Below are 12,943 nucleotides of genomic sequence, written 5' to 3' on the forward strand. Positions count from 1 at the left end.
AAATAAGCTTGCTTTTTTATTTTCTTGCTAGACAGCAGATTATTAAACAGTAACTAGAATACCACTGGTCCAGTCCTAGGTTCATGAATGGTCTAGTCCAATAATGGAAATCCCAAGCATCATTTGGCAAGAATGAGATAAGCAGTGGACCTGTGACCCAGCTCTACCATTGACCCCTGGGGCTTCTTGAAATTTTTTTCCCAAATATAAAAAGAGACATTTAGATTTCTTGCCTTTGAATATTGTTTTGTTCAATGTGATACTTGTATTCAACTGACAATTGAAAGAGTCAAGCTTTAAAATTAAGATAATTGAAATGAAAAGAAGAAAATTAAAATTTGGTTTCATGTGGCTGAGTATATAGTTTAGGGATAGAGCACTTGCCTTAAATGCACAAGACCCTGGAATCCATCCCCAGCACCACAAAAGTAAATGAATGAATAACTGAATGAATAAATTCTGACTGCTTGATGTCATTTCATCAAAGATGGAATTTCCCTGCCTTAGACTATTTTGTTTTGTCTGGATCAACAAATGAGCTTCATATTTAAGGCACTTTTACTTGAATAATCTAAAACATGCAGCCAAAAGATTTTGATATCTTGACTAGCTGGGTAGATAGGTAGATGGATGGGATACTTTATCTAAATGTGTACCAGGTGAAGAATATCTGAGACAATTACATGTATCTAAGTATATGATGCAAATCCCTCTGGATTTCCATATGATACCTTAGCAATGTATTAGAATACAAACATTTCACATTTTTTTAAGTCTTGAATGAATGGAGAACTTCTTATTGAAGAAAAAGTGTGCACATTACTACTTTAAATGGCTATATACATTTAGGAATCTTCTCAACAAAAGACACATTGTTCTCTGTCACTTAATGACTGCTAGGAAATATTACAACTTTAAAGTAAAAGATGTGACATTTATGACATCTTTAATTTTCAGTGCCAGAAGTTTAAACTCTAAAGGGTAATGTGTGAAGTGTGTGCATGTATGTGCAAGCATGTTCATTAAGGATAATAGCATTCTTTATTTTACAGTAATTATACATGTTAATGTTATAATGAAGGTCAAAGTTCAATGAAAGTTAAAGCCTTTACATGTATTGTGAATTATTCATAGAATAATTTTCATTTTGACTCTCTATTTTGAGTCTAGGAGATGAGCTTCAGGCAAACACAATTCTTTGCTTTTGGGTGAATGAAATCAGGTGCAATGAATCATTGTTTTGATTTCATCTTAGTATCAATAAATACAAAGTTGTCTCTAGAAATTCCATGAGTTGTAATTCTACAGAAGAGGAAATCTATTCAAACATATATTTGACCATGGATGCTTAGTCTGTTTTCTGTTGCTATAAAAGAATACCTGAGACTGGATAATTGATAAATAAAAAAAGTTTATTCTGACTCATGGTGGTAGAAGTCCAAGAGCATATAGCTCTTATATCTCCTGAGCTTCTGGTGAGGGTCTCCTGAAAGCAGAAGGGAAGTGGGTTCAGGTGGACTAGAGGCCTGTGTGCAAGGTGAAGACAGGAGAGGTGTAAATTTCTCTTTATAACAAACCACTCTTGGATAACCAGTGCAGTCCCACTACAGCAGGAGAAACAGCAATCCCTTTTAAAAAACTAATTACATCTTGAGGGCCCCAACACCTCTCAACACTGTTAGAGACCTAGCCCCACCACAAATTTGGCTTTAAATATGGCCATATTCAAACCATAACAGATGCTACCAAAGGGGTGTCTTATGAAAGAAAATATATCAGAGCCACACCTTATACTTCTAAGGGAAGAAAAAGTCAAGTAGCTAAGGTAAAAGGTTTTTTTTAACAATAATAATTTTTTCCAGTCCCCAATTACCCTTCTCAGGCCTACCTATATGCATAACAATAGCAAAAATGTTGTTCTGGATGTTACTTCTTTCAGTTTCTATTAAAACTATAATAGTGCCTGCTTCCATTATACATTTCCTTGTGTATTTCAATCAAAATGTCACTTAGCCACTGTTCCTAGAGTGCACTTAATATTTTCATTAAAACCAATAAAACCAAGAAATGACAAGGGTGCAGGTGGGTGCAGGCAATTAAACTCCTCCTCGAGGTATTGTTAAATAGCAGTTGGGAAAAGAAAGAAGCCCCATTGAACACCTGTCCCTTCTTCTTTGAATGGCAGCTAGCAGAAATCCACTTAGCTGGCTATTGTCTGCTTATTTTCCTGAAAGATAATGTGAAGAAGCAGGCAGTTATGGGGCCAGTAATTCAGAATTAATTTTCCCCTCACAAGAGTGCTGTGGACACTGAGTGCAGTAATGGTGCCTGATCAGGATTCAGAGGGGTAAACAAGACAATTTGAGATGATGGGTAGGAGATAAAAGCCCTTTAAGGGGCTGTTCCTCTTGCCAGTCTGACCTGTGGTTTTTGCTGGCACCTTTTATTATTATTATTATTATTTTAATGTACCCCAAATGAAAGTCTGAAGAGTTAATCATTAAAGCATTTGGTCAGTGTGTGAGTGTGTGTGTGTGTGTGTGTGTGAGTGTGTGTGTGTGTGAGTGTGAGTGTGTGTGTGTGTGTGTGTGTGTGTGTGTTGAAAGAGGAGACAAGTCAAAGAAGACTGTAAATGTTGCTCTCCATTTTTTTCTCACCATATTAAAAAATGTCAGTGGCTGCAAAAGACAGCTGTTAAGCCACATATTGAGATTGTTTATGGAGCTTCCTCCTGTGAACTTCTACCTCAATTGAGAAAATTACCCCATTTCCTTTAATGAACAGAGACCTTTTGCTAACCCACCATTATCGCTTATTTCATTCTGATAGGAAACACCCACCCCTAATGTGCACAACAAAATATTTGTTCCCACCAGATCAAATTAAAATTCTCTTGCTTGTATTCCTCTGTCTCCCTCTCACACTCTCCCTCTCTCTTCTTCTCCCCTACTCTCTCTTTTTTTTTCTTTTTAATTTTCTGTCTCCCTTTTCTAGTTTCCTGTTGCTAAACTCTGGCCACCTAAGCCATTTCACAGACTGGTTGAATGAAGAGTGTCTAGGGATGAGTTAAAGAGGAGAATTGGATACAACTGTTCTCTGGCCAGGCTTCAAGACCCTGTTGGCAGACAAACAGCAGACAGATCTTGTGAATGATCTCCCAGTCACTGACACAAACCACTCAGAATAAATCAGGATTGAAGATTGATTTCTACAAAATTGCTTTATTACTAAGGTAAAATTTATTGATCTGCTATAGACAGAAAAAAAATAATATAATCAAAAGAGGACAGGTCATTCTAAAATAGCAAACGTAAAACCTCCCATCAATCCTCTCATTTCTAATATTGGTATTTGGTGTATAATATATTCTCAAAGAAGTTCATCTTTGTGCAGTTATTTGGGAGAAAGCTGACAGATGGAACATCTTAAAACCATCAATGAGTTTATAAAATACACTTAGATTAGTATGGTGACCCTATTCAATGAGCTCAGGACACATATTATCATAGAGTTATTTGCTTGCTCTCTCTCCTTAAAATTAACCCGATAATACTCTTTCCATGGAAACACTGGATCACAAAAGATCACTGAAAGTTTCATGTACACTATAGACTTTACTTATAGGCTTTCTTTTAACAGGGGCCTCCTCCAGTCCTCTCAGGAACCTACCACTACCTTTTCACACTTATTCATTTCATAAACATGTCATTCACTCTTCATTTGTACACGCAGCCATTAGTAAATTACCACCATACGCATGATTCTGTGCAGCTAACCTACTTCTTTTATATGTACAAACTCCAAATATTTCTTTAAAAGGTTAAACTATATTTCCTGTACAAAGCAGAGAAAAATCAATGAATTCTACATCTTTACATATTATAAATCCCTCTTTTTTGCTGTGATTCTTACAGAGCTATCCATGGGGCTAGACAATAAGTTATGGAGAGATACAGATCTTCTTAACTACCTATAATCTCTAGTCTTTAGTTGGAACTTCAGTATCTAGTTCAGCTATGATCAATCCTTTTCTGTATCAGAATGGACTTAATTCAGATTGATGTTTGAAATATATAAATTTATGTCAGTGTTTAGGTGTCTCATTTGTCTATCTATAGTTCCTTAAAAATGTCACTAGTTCAGCATTATCTCTGAACAGATTGATAAAAGTTCCCAATTGGCAGAGGTTTTACATATCAAATATTATGGTAATATGAACAGCTCTACACTTATTAATAAAATTCATAGTTATTTTTAGCAGTTGGAGATAGAACAGCAAATGCACGGTAAGGATGATCTGGGGACTGTTTGAGTATTTTCTTTTTTGAATTTGATATAAGAAGCTGTAACACTGGAAAGAATGAGAAGGTATATCCATGAAACATGAAATATTAAGTCAAGTACATATTCAACATCATTCCCCAAAACCATTGTATGCATCATCAACTTGTGAGGACATAAGTGTGTTGTGGAAATTCTGCACAGTCAATGAAGCATGGCATATGACCGTCAACACAGAGATGGAGATTACAGGCCCATGCCCAGTAGACAAACACCACTCATTACTGATTTATAGATAAAAATACTCTCAGTTCTTCTAACTTGCCAACATATGAAAGACATGATTAAAATCTGGATGGACCATTTAACTGTGGTTACCTGTGATACTACTTTCATACTCATCTCAAGAGTCTTCAAATTTTATGTAAATGAATATGCCATACCCAAATGAGAAGAAAATATACCATGTGGTACCTCTTAAAAGGAAGTATCTAGTCTTCCTTATATTTCTGAGTCAGTTAAAAATATAGGTAGGTGAAAATTAATAAATGCAAGAAAAGGAATTTGAAAACTTTAACATAAAATTTATAGAGATACCAGTTCTTTTTTATGTAACGTTCTCTGTTATTGTTTGCTGAAAAGAACTACTTAAAGGAGGAAAAGTTTATTTGGGGCTCATAGTTTCAGAGGTCTCTGTCCATAATAGATGAACTTCATTGCTCCGGGGCCAAGGTGAAGCAAATCATCACAACTGAAGGGCCTGGTGGAGGAAAGCTGCTCACCTCATGGCAGCCAGGAAGCAGAGAGAAGGGAAGGGACCCTTTCAGGATATGTCCCCAGTGACCTACCTCCTCTAGCCACATCCAACCTGCCTACAGTTAGCACCCAGTCAATCAGTTCAAACTAGGATGGACTGAATAACTTTACGGCTCTCATTACCCAATAATTTTTACCTCTGAATATTCCTTCATTAACGCAGGAGCTTTTAGGGGGACATCTTATATCCAAACCATAACAGTTGTGTTTGTCAACTCACTTTTCAAATGCAGAATATAAAGAACTTTTGGAAGTTTTTACTGTCCAAAGCTTTATTTAAAAACTGTATATTAGAAAACAATAGACTGTTACACACTCAGTGATTAAGTATATTTTACAGAAAAGTGTTGAAAAAAAAGTGATATATCTCATGTCAGCACTTAACAATAAACAATTTCACAACATTTTTTTTTCACAGAAATAATGGGGATGAAAACCAGTCAACCTCTTAAGTACATCCTTCTGTTCTCAATATACAGTTTGGTTAAGAAGAAACAATAGGCTATAAATCTAGAACAGAACTTCATAATTTAGAGATTAATCTCATTCTTAATTTTGACTTTGTTGATAATACTTATAGGGAGAGTGAGTTTTCATGGGCAAAATGAAAACACTATTTTATGTTAAAATCTCTTTCATTTTTTTAATGATCAAAACAAGGGTCCATGAGTATTAAATCTGTGTTGATCATAAGAACTTTTCTTCCAGTTCTGAGGCCATATATCTGTTTCTAAGTAGATGTATCCCCAAAACAAAATATCCTGTTTTAATGCTATCTAATTAAGAGGGGACCTAGTAAGATGATAGTAGAATATTGGTTAAAAAATCATTACTCTAAGTAGAGCTAGAGAAATGATGTGTGTGTGTGTGTGTGTGTGTGTGTGTGTGTGTGTGTATCTAAGGTGACAACCTTAGTCCATTTGAGCTATTATGAAAATATCCTAGGATAGCTAACTTATAAACAACAAAACTTCACTTCTCAAAGTTCTAGAGGTTGGGAAGTCTAATATCAAAGCTGATTTAGTGTTTGGTGAGAGCCCACTTCCAGGTAGACTGCCCCTTTTTGCTGTGTCCTCATATGGTAGAAGTGGGTGGGCCCTCTCTGAGGCCTCCTGAAAATGGTGCTAAGTTCATTCATGTGGCTCGACCTTGTGATCTAATCACCTCTTAAAGTCTCCACTCTCTAATGCCACCACCTTGAGGGTTAAGATTGCAACATACGAATTTTAAGGGCACACAGATTTTCAGACCATAATTTCACAGGGCACCTGCCCCCATAGTTCATGTTACTCTCACAGGCAAGGTGCATTCATCTCATCCCAATAGCCCCTAAAGTCTTGACTTATTTCAGCATAAACTCAAAAGTCTAAACTCTCACTCAAATATCATGTAAATCAAATATAGGTGAGAATCAAAGCATGACTAATTCTGAGGCAAATTGTTCTCCAGCTGTGAGATGAAGCAAAGACTGGGAAAGCAGTCAATGGCTACATGGTTTCTAGCATCATATGATAATTCATAGAAACCTGTCGGAGAATGGGCTCCATAATTTCTCATTTCCATGTTTCCTTCACAGAGTTAGCAAGTGGCAAAGGCAAATCAAAGTTGATCCAAAAACACTTGGTGTATGTATACTGTTCACGAACATGCCAGTGAGAGGCAAAAAAGAAAACATGCCAAAACATGGCTGAGAACTTGCAGGCTTGGTGTTTTCTCTTTTACTCCTAATATGAATTCTCAGTCATGATCATGATCATGGCACTTTGATTCCTGTCTTCTCTTCAGACACTTCCCAGTCCCCTTTCTCATGATCCCAAGAGTTGTCTCTTCTCTTTTATCATTTCTGAATTAAGCATCTTTCAGATTAACAATGTTTCTTCTTGTTGACCAGGATATGTTTGTTTAAAATCTACAAATTTAATTAGGCCTATTTCAATGAGCAACCAACAATATGTAGAATACCCCCAAATTTTAATATTAAAACAAAGAAGACTTTACTACAAAGGACATTTTTTAAATATATCTAAGTTAAACATATCTCCATATTTTAATGCAATAAAATAGAACTTAACTTTACGGTGAGTCTGTAAGAGTGGTTCACAGCCTCTGGACAGGACTCCCTGTGCTTCTCTTTTGCTATCAAAGCAATAAATCTTCTTTTTTCCTTTTTCCTGTGTCTTAGTTATTGGATTAGCATCAGGCATAAGGATTGAGCTTTTAGCAACAAGTCTTCTCATGTAAAGCCTATACTGTCACCTTCTCTCTGATGTGAAGTCATCCATATATAAGCTCTATATATCTACAAAAACACTTGCTATCATACTTTCTATTGTTTTAGTCTCATATATCAGTACTTGACCAGATGTGTTACTCAGGCTTGCAATGGCATTTGAAAAAAAAGCACAACTAAATAACACAATAGTTGTAGGTACATTATATGTAATAATTGTAATTTTAAAAGTAGAAAAAACTAGGAGGTAGTAAATAGTGTAGTTACTCATCTTTTGTGATATGCTTTAAAGAAAAATGTAAATTTATAAATCAAAGAACAGAGGTAAATATAAGCTATAGTGTAAAAGTATGGTGGTAACACAATATTAAATAAGAGCATTAAAATGAATGAACTTAATTCAAATTAATTATAATCATTAATTAAAATGGTTACAGTTTAGGAAGAGAAATGAGCATAAGTTTGGAGGAATGAAATGGGACATGATTTATTTTACATTTTATAGCCTTCTGTACTTTTTGGATTCTGCTTAAGAGAAAAATGTACATATACTCATTTTATGATTTCCAAAAAAATTAAGAAAACTGTTTACTGTAATATAACTTTATAACACCTGATAAGTTCATACTTACTTGTCAAGTTTCATCCTGACTTATCGCTGACCTGAAAATTGAACTGAATTTGCCTCTTCATGTGTAAGAGGACACCAACTCTTGTCATTTCCCATACCCAGATAGAGGATATAACTCCCACCTCACACCTCTCTGCCTGTCTCCCTGTCTCTCTTTTGGTACTGGGAATTAAACCCAGGGGCACTTAATCACTGAGCTACTTCCCCAGTCCTGTTTATTTTGAGACAGAATCTCACTGAGTTGCTGAGGCTGCATTAAGATGCTCAGACTGGCCTCAAACTTGTGATCCTCCTGCCTTAGCCTCCTGAATCACTGGGATTATAGGTGTGCACAGCCACACCCAGCTGGAGATAAACCTGTCTACCACCTGCTCTTGAATAGTCATCCCAACCTAACTTTCTATGCAAATGAAGAAGACATGAAGCCATTTCAGCAAGCAGTGGGGTAGTGGGAGGAACACAAATCAGAGATTCTGAAGCCTTGAATTCAAATGCTGGCACCATTGTTTAGTAACTACCAGGTCACTTAATTTCTCCCACCTTCAGTTTCCTGTGTGTAAAGCAGAAATTGTGCTACTCAGAGTTATTGAGGGAACTAACAAAAGCGATAAGGACAGTATATTTTGATTATAATTAATGAAACAGAATAAACTGTAATAGCTTTCTTTCATGGCATTTGCTTTCCATGTAACCTGCTTTCTGGTAACTACAGCAGCTATCTGGTTTTGTGTCTGATCTCTTCCTTTTCCAGGATCAGCCTACACAGTGCGGCTACTCTTTTTGTTTCTAGTACAACGTAAGAGAAATGACTGTCTTTCTTAGTCCACTTCGCCTGTGTACACAGAGAGAATTTCTTTATCTGGTTATATCTTCAATCCAAATTATTTGCATTTACCTAGATGAACCATTGCTATGAGGGCACAAAAGGTCAATTCCTTCCCCCTCAAAGAGAGAGGTGAACACTGCTTTGAGTTATTGACCAGGCATGGCTTTTAAGGGTCATCTGAACAGTAAGTTGTGAATTGCAGCCTTCTTGTCTGAGCCTCAAGGCTGGCTACTTTCTTAAAAGTGGTTAAGTGGAAGTTATTGATGAGAGCTTGAGTGAGATTTGACATCAGGCTTTAATTATACCTTCAGAGGCAAGGAAAATGGAAAATAAAGGCTAATTCAATTGAACAGTTGATCACTAAGCAATAATCACACAAAAAAATGTATTTGTATTTCACTTAAGTGCTGCCCATGTAGAAGATTGTTATCAGTAATCAGATGCATGCTGTTCTTCTAAAGATATTTTATTTGGACCAGTAGAGGGACGTTTTATTCAACCTATTAAAAAAGTGTTTGCATGGACTTACACTTCTGTGATTTCTTTCAAGTGTAAGAAGAAGACTAAAGCAATGCCCATATATTTTTAGCCCTCCTGAGGATACTGATCTAGAGCTCCTGGACAATGCCATCTATATTAGAAATTGGCAGGGTGAGAGGCACTGCCAATCAAAAGCTCATATTTTACAAATGTACTACCTGAAATTACAACTACTTAGCAATTAAAGTTATATTAAAAATACTTAACACATTGACATTTACACAAAAATTTCCAGCAGTTCAGTCTTTGTATTTTACTCATTGAAAAATGTAGGTGTGCACAGCGTGTGTGTTTCCAACACTCTTCAGTTAAATGGAGCTACTTATATCAAACATGGAAGAACTGTCTTAAAATATCCACAAAATTCTAAAAACCTTTTGGAAGATTGCCACAAATTTACCAACTTAAACTACATGGAATTACTGATATTCAAATGTTTTTGACCTATCCATATGATGGTGTCCTATGGTTTGACCTATTGAAAACAAATTACAGGTCAAATTTCTCTAATTCCCAAATAATAAGTTACTAGTCATGAATTCCATAAGCATTGTTCAGGGAAGCGTTTTCTGGTTGAGGAAACTCAGCAGCATTTATCTTCAGCTATTAAAGATGACTATTATAAAGCCATGTTAATTCATGTGACTGTCCTCTTACTGCTACAGCAATTTCAAACAAAAAAGCATTGATGTTAATAAAGGCTAACAACAGCTATCTCTGCAAATATAGGCTAATTTTTCCTTTTTCTACTTTGCCATATTTCCAAATTTCTACCATGAACAAGTATTTTAAAAACAGAAATGTTGTTTTTAAAAATTAAGGGAGTTGAATTTTAAATATCACGTTAAAATCTGAAGAGAGCAGGTCTTATAATAAATAGGCCTCTTCCTTCAGACAGAATGCCTATGAATAATTCTGAAAAATGACTTGTTTATTACCAGGCCCTCCCCCCAATTTCTCCTGTTGACAAATAGTCAGGGTGGTTGACACTTCCAGTTTTACTTGAGCTGATTTGTGACACTTATTAGTCAACCAATTTAGGAGCCCAACGTGCTTTGGTGGTCTAATGTCACCTCTGGTCACATATTAACCTCATTTTGGCTTAAATGCTCCATTTAAATGGGAAACCCTATCCAGCTGGCAGGGGAATAGCACTCACTTTAAATTGGATATTATTTTGAATTACAGTCAACTCTGTAATTCAGTGTGATGTGGCTGCTAAAAAGCCAAGGATCTTAGACTGCATTAATAAAAGTGTAATTTCTGGTTTATGGGAAGTAATCGTCTTTCTATATTCTGATCAAACCACATCTGGAGTATTATGTTCAATTACAGGTCAACATTTTAAGGACCATGGCAAATTAGAATATGACCTATGGAGGAAAATCCGGATGGGGAAGGGCCTGAAAGCCACTGTCATTTTTTGAGGATCAAGTGACAGAAAAAGAACTAGGCTGTATAGATACCATAATAGCTGTCCCCAACTGGCTGGACTGGTTGAATGTAAATGAGAGAATTTACATTGTTCAGAAACAACATGAGTATGTGTTTTATATGAATCTGAGAAGATGCTAAAATGGAGCATTTTTTAAAATCTCCTTTTTGACTGAGATCATAAAAAAGGTGGGAACAAACCATTAAGTAGCAAGTATTTCTATATCCCAAAAGGAGGCACCCGAACACCTAAGCTTGACTTTCAAAGGAGGTGACCCAATACACTAAAATAGATTAATATTGTAGTTTTGGAAAGTGATTTGTGTGTGTGTGTGTGTGTGTGTGTGTGTGTGTGTGTGTGTGAGAGAGAGAGAGAGAGAGAGAGAGAGAGAGAGAGAGAGAGAGAGAGAGAGAGAAAGAGCACGCACTTTTGGAAAGCAATGGCATTTTTCCTACCTGGATGGAAGCAGGATAAGGAATCCCAACCTATCACAGGAAATAGAGTCAGTGAGATGCAAGCACTTGGAGAATCTGATTTGTGCCTCCAGAGACTGGAGGCAGACCTATGCCAGGCAAAGCCCACAGGTGGATGATTGTGGCTAGTTATCCCCTCTGACCTCTCATCCTGGAATTAGGAGAGGGGCTGCATTAGGAATGGACTGCACCTGGTCCTCCATGAGTGCCTAGCTGAGTTAGCAGGTAGAGGCTGAAATACACCCTCTTTCCAATTCATCAGGGTGGAACTGCATCCACTCACTCAAACAGGTGCATTTGTCTGTGCTAAGGTGTTGGCAGCTTGTAGTCATGAGTTCTATAAGATTTGCATCTCTCCAGAGGGGGTGCTTCTTTCTGATTTGCAGAAAGGCCCTCTAGGTTAGAGGCAGTCCTGACCGGAAAAGTATGTCCCATGGACCATATCTGATTCTTGCAGAAGAGAATGTCAGTTTGGAAATTATCCTGGAAGGATTTTTTTTAAGAGAGCCACCTAGGGAGGAGGGAGCACTCCAAGAGAGGACCCAGATATCTGGGGAACTGTGAATGACCAACCAGAAATAATACCACCTGTGCTAAGGGAAATTCAGGTAAGAAATCCCCAGTAATGATACAGTCTCCAAATCTGTAAAAGCCCAACAGAAGAGAAAGAATTTCCTCTAATACTCTCCAGCCCAGAACCATCAATATTGAGCCATAACAGTGTTTTTTAGGTAAAGTGCTTTCTTGCATCTTCACGTTCTCCTTCCACTGGATCCAATTCTAAAGGTGTCAGCTGGAGGGTAGTAAAAGAGAAATGTGAGTTGGAGAACTAAAGAGAAAGCAGAATGTTTCTTTTCCTCCAGGATTTTAGAGCCAAGGACAGCCAAAAAGCTGAGAAACTTTTGAGTATCACATTTTTGAGTATTGTTTAAGAATAGATATTTAGGACTGGGGGTGTAGCTCAGTGGTAAAGCACTTGCCCAGCATGCATAATGTTCCTGAGTTCAATCTCTAGCACTGAAAATAAAAATAGACATTTAATTGTCATCCAAGAAGCAAAGGAAGAACTGGCTTCACAGCATACGCTGTGGCAAAAGGGAAGCATAATGTTATTTTGCTTATACCTGTGGAATTACACAAAAGCATACACACACTTGCACTCCATGAAAAAGGAATCAAGACACAGGTTTCATATCAAAATAGAAAATTTTCAGTTGGTTACATGGCATGCACCTATAATCCCAGCAATTTAGGAGTCTGAGGCAAGAGGATCACAAGTTCAAGTTCAGCCTCAGCAATTTAGTGAGGCCCTACAAACTTAGTGATACCCTGTCCAAAAAAAAAAAAAAGAGCTGCAGATGTAGCTCAATAGTAAAGTACCTCTGCATTCAGTCCCTAGTTAAAAAAAAAGAAAAAAAAAGGAAATTCTTAACATTAGCTTACCTATCAACCAAATGGCTTGCCTCAAAAAATATAGCTGCTCCTTATCAATGGAGCCTGAGAAGACAAAGCCAAGGATAGTAGTTCTCTGGGGATGGTTTTATCTCTATTTCTATGATTTGGTGACTGTCCAAGATAATGGAAGGGTGACATTGAATTGCTACATCAATGATAGTAGTTTTTGTTTTTAAAAAACAGAGAGACCCTCAAGATGTGGACACTGTCTGGGTATATAACTTACCTCTTAAGATTATTGACTGGTCATTCAGTG

The sequence above is a fragment of the Ictidomys tridecemlineatus genome, chromosome 4, assembly GCF_052094955.1.
Source record: "Ictidomys tridecemlineatus isolate mIctTri1 chromosome 4, mIctTri1.hap1, whole genome shotgun sequence".
NCBI classification, from domain to species: domain Eukaryota; kingdom Metazoa; phylum Chordata; class Mammalia; order Rodentia; family Sciuridae; genus Ictidomys; species Ictidomys tridecemlineatus.